Below are 12,984 nucleotides of genomic sequence, written 5' to 3'. Positions count from 1 at the left end.
CTAGAAACATAGGGGGGAAAAAACACTAGGAAAACATGACAGAACAGGACAAAACACAGACATGATACTGACATTACCCCCCCCCCCTCCCCCGAAGGCGCGTCCCGCGCCTAATAACATCCAAAGGGGAGGGAGGGTGGGCGCCCTGGAGACCGCTAAGAGGACACAGGGGACACGGGATACAGAGGTGGTCTCCAGGGCGGATCAGGGATCTCAGGTGGCCATGGCGGGTCAGGAAGCTCAGGGAGCCATGGCCAAGAAAACAGTCGAGGAGACCATGGCAGAACTGGGGGTTCAGGAAACCATGGCCGGGTAAACAGTCCAGGCGGCCATGGTGGATCTGGCGGCTCAGGCAGCCATGGCCGGGACAATAGTTCAGGAGGCCATGGTGGATCTGGTGGCTCAGGCAGCCATGGCCGGGTAAACAGTCCAGGTGGCCATGGCCGGGTAAACAGTCCAGGTGGCCATAAACAGTAAACAGTCCAGGTGGCCATGGCCGGGTAAACAGTCCAGGTGGCCATGGCCGATCAGGGGAGTAGCCCCCCCCAAAATTTTCTTGGGGGAACCTAGGGTATAGTCCACACAGGAGAGCACGGAAGGGCACGCAGGAGAGAGCTCCGGCTCAGGAGGGCGCGCTGGAGACAGCTCCGGCTCTGGAGGGCGCGCATGAGAGAGCTCTGGCTCTGGAGGGCGCGCTGGAGACAGCTCCGGCTCTGGAGGGCGCGCAGGAGATAGCGTCGGCTCTGGAGGGCGCTCTTGAGGAGCGGGCTCTGGACGGCGCTCTTGAGGAGCGGGCTCTGGACGGCGCTCTTGAGGAGCGGGCTCTGGAGGACTGTACGACCCCAGCGGAGACTCTGGCAGAGCAGGCTCTGGGCGAGCGGTCACTGAAGGACGCTCTGGCGACGCAGTCACTGGAGGGCGCTCTGGCGGCGCAGTCACTGGAGGGCGCTCTGGCGGCGCAGTCACTGGAGGGCGCTCTGGCGGCGCAGTCAATGGAGGGCGCTCTGGCGGCGCAGTCACTGGAGGGCTGGGCGGAACCAGCAAAGACTCTGGGAGACTGGGCGGAACCAGAGGAGACTCAGGAAGGCTGGGCGGAACCAGCGAAGACTCTGACTTGGCGGTAGCCATCTTGGGTGCAGACTCAGGCTTGGTGGCCATCTTGGCCGGGATTTCAGGTTGGGCGGTCATTTTGGCCGAGGGTTCAGGAACGGCGGTTATCTTGGCCGTGAACTCAGGAACGGCGGCCATCTTGACCGGGAACTCAGGCTTGGCGGCCATCTTGGCCGAGGATTCTGCAACGGCGGCCATCTTGCTTGCAGAATCTGGCGTGGCAGCCATCTTGCTTGCAGAATCTGGCGTGGCAGCCATCTTGCTTGCAGAATCCGGCGTGGCAGCCATCTTGCTTACAGAATCCAGCGTGGCGGCCATCTTGCTTACAGAATCCGGCGTGGCAGCCATCTTGCTTTCCGAATCTGGCGTGGCAGCCATCTTGCGTGCAGATTCCGGTATGGCAGCCATCTTGTGAGCTGGCGTGGCAGCCATCTTGTGAGCTGGTGTGGCAGCCATCTTGTGAGCTGGCGTGGCGGCCCGTACTGACCTCAATGGTGGGTCTAGCACGCTAGCCATCAAGATTTGCCAAGACGTTGGAGGGCTGACCGCGAGCTCCGGGCTGACGAGGAGGGAGGAGCTATGGAGATCTGGAGGGAGCGAGGGAAGACCGGAAACAGCGGGCTCGTTGGAACAACATGTGGAGGAAGTTGGCTGGTGGTGAGCTGGAGTGGCCACGTGTTTTCTAATGGGGGGAAGATTAGAATCTTCCACATCGACATAAAAATTGGAATGACTAAGGGCCAAGACATGGTTAATAAATTCTGCAACAGGTTTGCAGCGATCCACAGGAGTTACCGAACAGAACAACTGATCATCGTCTAGCCCCATTAAAAAACATGTGTTAACCATAGCATCACTCCAACTCACCAGATGACAAACGCTCAAAAATTCCTCAACATATTGCTCCAACGGCCTCTCCGCCTGCCGAATCTCCATAATCCGCTCCTCCTGGAACATCTTTCAGTATTGGGTCCGTCAATCTGTCACGATCCAGGCGGGGTTGAGGAGTGGAGAATGATGAGGAGAACCGGAGTAAATGAAAACGTAAACAGTTTATTAAATGAAACACTGAAACTAACACAAACAAACAAAAACCGGGAGCATAAGATGAGCACATGAAACTAAGCAAACAGCAGTAACAGAATCATTGACGGACAAATGGGGAGTGCACACACAGACTCTTAAATATACTGAAACGGGGGCGTGGTCACAAACAAGATAACAAGATAACGAGGAGGAAATACAAATATGGGCATGACTGAACTAACTAAACATAACCAAAAGGGGGAGACAAGGACTAAACCATATTAGCTAGAAACATAGGGGGAAAAACACTAGGAAAACATGACAGAACAGGACAAAACACAGACATGATACTGACAACACCGTTTTCAGTGGTTTCGTGTTTACGGAATTTTTTTTTAGAACGAGGAAAAAAAATGATCGGATAGGGAACGCACCGGCTTCGTGTGGACAACTCCACAAACAGCTTTACCAACTTCACTCATTACTAACCAGGTCTCATTGATGGTGATTTCAAATGAAACAAAACATCTAAACATCTGTTAATTCTCAATAAGAACTTCTCTAGAAGTCTGACAGAAGTCAGTCTGGTTAGTAATGAGTGAAGCTGGTAAAGCTGTTTGTGGAGTTGTTTAATCAGATCTTGAGAGATTTAATGTATTGTTTTATTTCAGTTGATTTCATCTTGGCTGTGGCTGAAGTCAGTTGTAGTTCTTGTTTCTCTTTTCTTCAGTGATTCTGCTTGTTAACAGCAGGTGTTCATCATTAATGGTCAATCATCACATCTCCTTAACTCCAACACTGTGTCAATGCTACTTGAACACTCTGTAGTGTGGAAACACATGAACACTGAGCAGTGCTTGTTTAACACTGGGAAATATTACATAAATCTTACCTGTTTCATTCACGTATGACTGATGCATATGAATCACATTAAGTTTATTAATATGTTTATATTAAAACTATGTGATCCAAATGCATGGAAAATTTGCATGTAATTTAATTACATAAAGTTTATGTTTAGACCGAAATCTTTTTTTTTGAGTGTAGACCTGCCCTGAGTGAGCTGTGAACAGTCCGACCGCCATTGTTTCGACGCCTGAGCAGGTGTAGACAGAAATGTCTCCTAAACGATAAGGTGTTTTGTTGTTGGGTGTAATAATGAACATAGCAGTCATCATTAACTCTTGACATCTGAGCGGCTGAAGACGCAGTGGATTACTTTCATTTTTGTAGGGAATGTGCCCTCCGATGCCTAAATGGGTCTATGTTCGTGCCAATCATTCGCAACTCAGCTTCACCTACAGAAGAGTATAAGAGTATAAGGTTTTTTTATGAATCCTTGCAAATCGTCTTTCCTAATAATGTGCTAGTTAGCAAGTTTCATGGCTAAATGATCTAACGTTTACAGCCTCGGCTCATCACCCCACTGAAAAGAGGGGCGGGGTGAGCAGTAGTGTTAATTTCGTCAGACGAGACGAGACGAAATATGTTCGTCAACGACCTTTTTTTTCATGACTAAGACGAGACGATGACAAGACTGCACCACTGTCCAAAAACGCTGACTAAGACTAAATTAACATGCATTATTGTTGACGAAAAAAGACGAGACGAAAATGTTTTGTATAAAATAAAAACTAAGATAAAATCTCTCTTCATTTTCGTCTACAATCTTCTCTGCTTTTTCATCAGCTGTTACGGCTTTAAAATATTCAAACTGCGCTTTGGCGCGCTGGCTGGCGCTGAGCCAGAGACGGACGAGCTCTGCGATTGTCATATAATCACAACTATGCAGTGTTTTTAACCACATAACGCTTATTTTAGGTTTCAGACATTTAAATACACATAAGTACAAGTAAAAGGAGACATTTAGAGTTTGTAAAATACACACATAGGTCTATGGAAGCAGCAAATAACAATCTATTCAAATATAATTTGCCGATGTGTTTTATTCATGTCACATACACACAGGCTTAGTAACTAAAAAGTTCACTCTATTCCTCTTCTAGTTCACCGGCCACTTACTTGCATGTATTTCGGGAGAAACGGATGAATGTATATGTGCTGTAAATACGGCTGACAGGACTCTGAACAGCAGCGCGAACAAACATGGCCGCGCCCATCTCACGTTACAGATTACGATCCAGATCATTTATATAGGGTTTTAAACGACGAAACATACTAATTCACACATATTTGTGAATCGGAATATTAGATAGTTCATGACATGGTAAGCAAGTGTGTGAGTGAGTATTCTGGAAAAAAAGGAAAAACGAAATAAAAGCGATCTATCTGTCATACAGTGTTATTGTGTCTGTGTTGTGTCACATGACAAGCTTGATGCGTCACCATGGAAACAATAAGGACGAACGTTCTAAAATAACGGTCGCTTAAAAAAAACTCACTCTCAGGGGTCCGCTAGAATATTTTAAACTCACCACTGAAAGGGTTAATCATTTGTGAATGTGTCTCCTAAATCAGAAATTGAAAACCAGACACGTTTAACATTTGCATTCAACAAAAATCATTCAACAAGTGTATTTTGTCAGGTAATTATGACATTTAACCAATGTTTGAGATATGTGAAACACTTTTTTTACTGAAATGTGTATCAGTAATAATCTCAGTAATAATGTGTTATTTTAAAAAAAGACTACAATTTTTTGACTAAACCTAGACTAAAATATATTGACTTCTTTTTTGACTAAAACTAGACTAAAATTAAAAGACTTTTAGTCGACTAAAACTTGACTAAGATACCTTGAGTTTGATTTTGACTAAAACTAGACTAAAATGACGAGACTTTTCGTCGACTAAAACTTGACTAACAAAAAAAGATATGTGAATGACTAAATATGACTAAAACTAACAAGGACATTTGGCACAAGACTAAGACTAAGACTAAATTAAAAATAGGTGACGAAATTAACACTAGTGAGCAGAGCTCATTAGCATTTTAAGAGGCATGCACCTAAACGTTGCTGTGAACAGAACAAGGTAAAAAGGGCATTGAGAAATTTTGACCAACGTATTTTAGACATTTCATTAAGACCGTAGAGAATCATATCAACTTGTGGAAAATGGGAATCCAATGACCCCTTTTATTGTGAAATAAATTGTGAATCACCACAAATTGCATAAAAATAATAACAGCAGCAATGATAACACTAAAAAGTGCATGCTCATATAGAGCTGCAAGCACCAATGATCCTATCAAATTGTACAAATGAAATACAGTGTGGTCTGAGAACACTTGTAAAAACTGTTTTGCATTCTTCTAATTAAGTATTTTTTAAGCTATATAATCAGCATAGTGATTTGTAAAAAGTTGAACTGGAAAGTTGATTAAAATGGCCCATTTGGAGTAAGTTGGCGCTTCCCTTTTTGCCAGAATGACTTCACAAGTTTGTTTAAAACCTGATGATCATGTTCTCCAGGATGATTTGAGAATGATCCAAAGAGCATCTTGAAAGAACATCCGACCATCTGCACTTGATCAATGTCACAAATTTTCTTAATTAGTGATCTAGAAATAGTGTCGAATCTGAAATATTTCAAATGAATCGGAATTGAATTGAATGATTGTTAATTTGTAGGTTTAAATTAGATTTTACAACCCAGATTTTCATTGTGGTCTCTTTTGGATCCCACTAGCATGCTTGTTCTGGTGCAACAACACGCAGCACGCGCATTACTCAGTGCAACAAAACATGATACAATGTTAGCTCATTTCAAAATCAACGTGGGCATTAGCGAACGCTGTCAAATCACCTCCTGCCTCCCACCACAACCAACTTAATCCCAAACGCTCTTCTGTAGAGATGATGAATTTATCATGTGTGTGTGGGAGGTCAACTTGGAGAGATACCCGTCAAAATCCTCACTTGTGAGGACATGTAACTTGTGGGGACCGAGTCATAATGAGGACCCTAGAGAGGTGCCAGACCTCTGCGAGAGGACACGAGGAAAGTGTCCTCTCACAGACCCGCTCTGTCATCTTAATTACTTAAACCATTTTAGATACGACCAATTAAGCCTGGCTCCGAATCAAAGGGGCCTCCTTTCAGACTAGGTGCTGGGACAGCTGCAACGAGAGGACGGTTTTAATGATCAATCCACCTTTATATAGTGTGGCTCGTGTGTCAAAGAAAATACAGGGAAAGAAAAAGAGGACTTCTGTCAGGGGTGTGGTGGAGCAGAGAATTATTCCTCATTAGAGCTCATCATTTTTACAATGCAACATGTGACTTCAGTCATCTGACATCTGTGAAATCGGTTTGACAACAGACTCTAAAGGCAGCTGTCGGCTTTGAGACCTTTGCTTTCAAGCAGGAATGTATCATATGAAGCCAAATTCACCTTTCAGACTGTTAGTACAAGTGCAGTGAAACTTTTGTGACTAGGGATGGAAATCATTAAGAAGTTAGTGATTCCATTCCAGTTTTTTTAAAAAGTTACAAGTACTTTTAAGGAATAAATATGAAGTAAAATAAATGCGATTACATTGCCAAGTTATGAGATAATTTTAATACCATTTCTAAATACATTTCTAAATTCATTTAAATGGTAAATTAAATACAATAATTCTTCAAAACAAGGCCGAAAAATCGACACATTTACCACATATTAAACAATATTAAAACAAACATAGTAACATGCACTACTGTTCAAAAGTTTGCAACCCAGGAAAATACATGCCTCTATATACATTTCTGCAACACCATAATTTTTGTACCTTAAAGGAGTAGTTTACTTCCAGAACAAAAATGTACAGATAATTTACTCACACCCTTGACATCCAAGATGTTTATGTCTTTCTTTCTTCAGTCGATAAAAAATTATGTTTCTTGAGGAAAACATTTCTGGATTTCTCTCCATATAATGGACTTCAATGGTGCCCCCAAGTTTGAACTTACAAATGAAGCTTCAAAGGTCTCTAAACGATCCCAACCTAGCAAAACGATCAGTAATTTTTGAAACAAACTGACAATTTATATACTTTTTAACCTCAAATGCTTGTCTTGTCCATGTCTGCTTTAACTGTTTTTTTCCGGTTCAAGACAGTTAAGGTATGTCAAAAAACTCCCATCTTGTTTTCTTCCCCAACTTCAAAACTGCCCTACATTGCACATCGCAGAGATGAGACAAGACGAGCATTTGAGGTTAAAAAGTATGTAAATTTTCAATGTGTTTAAACTGCATTTTGGAAGTTCAAACTTGGGGGCTCCATTGAAGTCCACTATATGGAGATGATTCTTGATTTTTTTTTTCCTAAAGAAACAATTTCTTTACGACTGAAGAAAGAAAAGCATAAACATCTTGAAAGACAAAGGGGTTAGTAAATTTTCTGTAATTTTTTGTTCTAGTAGTGAACTAATTCTTTAATGCACGTTTAGCGGCAGTTTCAATGTGAAATGTCCAGAGAGTGGTGCTAAAACACACGTATGTTGGTACAGGCACGTATTGCTGCATTTTTATTACATTGCTAGAGATATATATTGTAGCTGTTAAGAATTCAAATATCCGGGGAGTGTCGCTAAAGGTTAATGCTCTATTGTGTTGGAAATGTTGGAAATATCCTCTACATCAAACCCAATCCTAAACCTACCCCATAGTGTTAACAAATGCAAATGAGAAATATAAACGCATTTGTTGATGCAGCCGTGCTTTTTTATCTTCCTTATGCGAATCTGAGCTGTTTTGTCACACCGTAGTTTCATGGGATTCGTACCGGAGCTCTTTGTATCGAGCCATATCATGTGAGCTACTGAGCAAACCTACAGAATTTAAAGACTCATGCATAGGAAGCTGTATATGTGACGACAACGTTAAAAAGTATCAGTTTTCAAACCAAGCAGGGTGTTAAAATTGTTTTGAAGTCATAACATAATATTCTGCAAGTAACTGTGTGAAAACCAAACACATAGTGAAATTTTACCGTTTTTTAGGTTTTGATACCATATGAAAACTGGGTTCAAATTTTTTTATTTTGTCCATACCTTAAATGTAACAAAAGTTATGGATATCGTAAGTTGACTGATAGCTATGATTTCAAGAATGGAATTTTGAGAAAATTAGGTTTAAAGTGCGATGGGTTTCACTTTAACTTCACAGGTTTAACAAGAGCTGTCTGTCAATTCAGGAGCGCTATACTGCATCTGACTAACCGACTAACATCTGTTTTTTGTTGTTCATCATGGGCTTAGTCTCTGAAATTTTGATCACCCCTTGAATGTTTAGATAGCAAGAATAGCGTACCTTGTAGTTTACATTTGGAAAAGCAGAGTGTTCTTAACATAAGAGAAAGACAGTGATTTCTGCTTGCTGCAATAAATCACAATTTTTCTGCACTAAACAAGTTAATTTTGATATTTTCAGAGATGATAGACAGGATGTTAAAGAATAATAGTTTACTGAAAACCTAATTTTGACAAAAATCGACATTCAACCTATTTTTCGAATTTCCTGAAAACGTCCCAGTGCGACATCTGATGGGGTTCAACAAGACTTTTTTGCCTTTATTTTGACAATACAGCAAGTTTGACTTTGAACTCTGGAATTTTTTTTTAATTAATACTTTAGCAAAGACGCATTCAATTTATAAATAGTGACAGAAAATATATTTACATTGCTAATAATGTTCCTTGATCACCAAATCAGCATATTAGAATGATTTCTAAAGTATCATGTGACATTGGAGACACATTTGAGTAATGTTGCTGAAAATTAAGCTTTGTTATGGGATTAATAAATTACATTTTACAAGATATTAAAATAGAGTTATTTTAAATTGCAATAATTTTCACAATGTTATTGTTTTTACAGCCTTGGTTTATTTTATAATCAAAATCTTACTGACCTTTTGAATCGTCAATTTTATAAAATATTACTGACTAATTTTTATTGTATAATGTTTTACAATTTCATAAAATATCATTGGCCAGCGATTTGCCCGAGACCAGCATGATGAAAGACGCTCAGGAAAGTTGACGGGCAACTGCTGTGTGTTGTCACGAGAGCATATCATTTGCATGTGTTTTTAAGCCTTGCCAATTTAAACATTCAACAGATTTTAAAGCATTCAAGCACAATAAGATGCAAAGAACACAGAGTATTCACGCACTGTGTTTGGTGCGCACACAGAGAGCAGCAAACACAGAATTTAGTTGTCTTACGCCTATTTATACATTCAAGTGCAAAAAGACGCAAAAGAACTTAATTCAGCACCCGTGTGCGGTGTCTCATAGCCTGTGAACACCGAATTGAGTTGTGTGTCTTCTTATGCTTAAAAAAGCCAAATACCTATCTTGTTGAGTATCCATGGAAAACTTTTGCTTATGTCTTAAATGAACGTTCACAGTTGTGAACGAAATTGGATGTGTATCATTATATTGGATCCATTCATTGTGTCTTAAAGTGAACATGCCTAATTTACTTACTTTACTTTTCCATAAATGTTAATCAGAGAAAAAACGAGAGAAAATCACTCACTGTTCTTGACTGAATAGTTTTTGTAGTTTTAACAATAATTCATCTATATTTAATTTGCACAGTAAAGACAATGCAATGCCATTTTAGATTTGATTATTCTGTTTCTGTACCTGGACACCTACAAACTTGAAAAAACTTAAAACATTGTTTATTGTATTTATTTATTCATTGTATGTATTAATTTGTGCAATTTACACAATTTCAAACAGGGCCCATGGGTACAACCTGCACCTGTGTAGTCATATAAAGTGTATTTACTAACCGGTTAAGTCTCAGAGTTGTACACTGTGTTTGATTCACAAAAAATAATTTATTCATTAGAGTAGACTACACATTTTTGATTCATGCAAGGCATATTTAAAAACAGATGTCAGTTCCCAACCCTACTGATGGGACCCCTAAAATGGGATTTGAACAAGCAGTTAAAATTTTATGATTGTTTTATAAGGGAGAACAAAATAAATATAACAACTGCCTCCATTAACTGAATATGTCAGAAACATGTCAGGAACTAGCTTTTTTCAGCTAGAATTTTAATAGAAATGTCAAAGTAGGTCCTATATAAACAAGTCAATATGATGACTAAACTGCCTTACCTCATAATCACCTAAAAAAGACTTCTGGATGAAACATCACAATTTTCCTTAGTCATTATCGGATTTATTCTGAAATCAAAGAGGATTCAAGCTGTGAGTGCTTGGAGTGCTTGCGATTTCACTGACACTAAGCCGTCAAAATACAATTTTTTGAGCTGTAATGCAGCATCTTTGATAAGAGTTTTGAGGTATGAAAGAGTAGTATTTCAGTAACTTTGCTTCACTATGTTAACCAATGTGTGGTCTTTAATGAGGAGTTAACTTTCTGGCTGTTTCGTGACACTGGGAATGCAGACCTGGGGCTTCCTCTGCGCCCAACAAACAGGCCAAATAAGCCAGCTGCCTCCTGTGATGAGCACCAGAACAGCGCGCCGCTCTGACTTTCATGTTTAGCATTATTAGCAGTTATAAAACCTAAATCTTTCATCAAATCTGCCGACCGGCACTGCAGGGGAGTCTCGTTTAGAGAAGGATTAAAATCAAACCTCTGCAGGACAAAAGTGTGCATTAATGTCTCCAATATCTTTCAGCGCTATTTTTTTTTCTCCCAACTCTTGGTTTTCGCTGCTGTTTTGTTTTTTATTCATGATCAGCAGATGCAATGCTGTGCTCATGCATATTCGATGCCATGCAGAATTAAGACATATTATTCAAATGAACTCATTATGTGGTGCTATTTCAGTATACATTTGAATAGATCATTATGTTTAGAAGACAGATGTCCGAAAAATAGATCAGATGTGATCAGAACAGATACAGGGTAAACAATATGACTAACTTCACCTGTTGTGTCATCAATGCTAGTATTCAAGGCTCATCTAGAGATGCACTCTTATTTCACCATAAACTATGGTACAAACAACTAATTGTTTCTGAAAAAATTCCTGTTTTTTACTATGCAAATAACCAACACATAAGTGTTGCTTCAGTAGGCTTACGTTTCACATCTGGCCATTAGAGCTGGGCAATATAGCTACAAAAAGTAAACTAACTTTCAACAAGTTTGGAATACTCTACAATAAGGTCATATAATATAATTAGCCGGAGTATAGTAGTGCGTGTTTGGTGTGCTGTCCGGAGAAGGGCTCCGAGCTCGGGAGTGGCCCGAACCCAGAGTACCCCCAATAGGAGTAGTGAGAACTCGGAGTGAGGAGATATGGTGGTGGAGGGATACTGATAAACCGTCAAGTGGATATAGGTGAGTCAGCTGTATTTAAACCTATGGCATTGATTGGCTTGAGTGGGCTCCTCTTGAGATGTTTACGCTAAGTATCTGACGGTCTTCTCCCGAACTTTGTTAATGAAACATCATTAAGAATCAAGTGTATGTAAACTTTTGAACTGGTTCATTTTTATAAATTCCACTATTATTTTCTCTTGTGGGCTATATGTAAATGTCTTTTATGTGAAATATCTTATTCAGGTCAGTACTAAATAAAATAAAAAACATGCATTTTGTATGATCCATTTTATTTTAGTAAAATAATTAGCTTTTCACAGATTCTGCAAGGTGTATGTAAACTTTTGACCTCAACTGTATCAATTAACAATGCATTTGTTACAGTGTTCATTATTAGTCAATGTTAACTCACTTCCATGAAATAATGCTAGCAGACAACTTTTGATTTTGATAATGTATTAGTAAATGTTGAAATTAACTAAGAATTATAAATACTTTTTTGCATTGTTAGTTCATGTTAACTAATGCAGTAAACTAATTTTAACTAATGTGATCTTATTGTAAAGTGTTGCCGAATTATTTTTTTTATTTTTTTATTACTTTTAACTGAAATGCTGAACTTTTATTTTATCAAAAATCCTTGAAAAAATGTATCAATATTTAGCAATATTTACCTACACACATTTTTACTAAAACATCTTAAAGGATGTTTTAACGCAAACCGTTGCAGTCTGTCAGTCATATAATGGCAGTTAATGGGACCCACGGCTTTGAGAGTCAAAAAGACACACACAGACAAAACCAAATTAAACCCTGCGGCTTGTGACGATACATTAAGGTCTTAACACATGTAACATCATTCTGTGCAAGAAACTGAACAGTATTTACATCATTTTTTACCTCTGATTCACCACAACGTCCAACTGTCCTGAGCGTGTCCACAACAGTCACAATCTGTCGATCAGGTGAAAAGTCAACATTCCCGGGTGAGTTCACGCAAGCAAACGTATTTTTTTAGTTTTAAGCACAAGTAATTACCACTTTTAGTAGCCGTACCCACAATCTCTCTGCACCAAATAAACAATGAGTGACGTATACGCGCATGCATCTACTATGCCAGAGCATGTTGACGCGTCACGTGCCGACTGTTGTGAACGCACTCAGGACAGTTGGACATTGCGGTGGATCAGAGGTAAAAAATTATATAAATACTGTTCACTTTCTTGCAAAGACCGATTGTTTTGTGTGTTAAGACCTCAGTGTATCGTCACAAGCAGCAGGGTTTAATTTGGTTTTGTCTGTGTATGGTTTTTTGACTCTCAAAGCCGTGGGTCCCACTGACTGCCATTATATGACTGACAGACTGCAACGGTTTGAGTTAAAAATCTTCGATTGTGTTCTACTGAAGAAACAAAGTCACCTACATCTTGGATGCCCTGTGGGTAAGCAGATAAAATATTATTTTTTAGGTGAACTATCCCTTTAACACATTAAAAATGCCTACAACTTTTTTGATTGATGGCACAAATAGCTAAATAAGTTTTGAAAAGTTTATTACAAAAGTAATCTAATGAGACTTCCACG

The 12,984-nt window shown here is 39.7% G+C and overlaps 1 protein-coding gene across 1 annotated transcript in view; it reads right to left on the bottom strand.

Moving 5' to 3' along the window:
* The window catches only part of dpydb (dihydropyrimidine dehydrogenase b), a 212,100-nt gene that overhangs the window by 169,723 nt on the left and 29,393 nt on the right, over nucleotides 1-12,984 (bottom strand). The gene's annotated exons all lie outside the window — the stretch shown is intronic.

This window comes from Garra rufa, chromosome 10 (assembly GCF_049309525.1).
Source record: "Garra rufa chromosome 10, GarRuf1.0, whole genome shotgun sequence".
NCBI lineage: Eukaryota > Metazoa > Chordata > Actinopteri > Cypriniformes > Cyprinidae > Garra > Garra rufa.
This window is presented reverse-complemented; position numbering and strand designations above follow the sequence as displayed.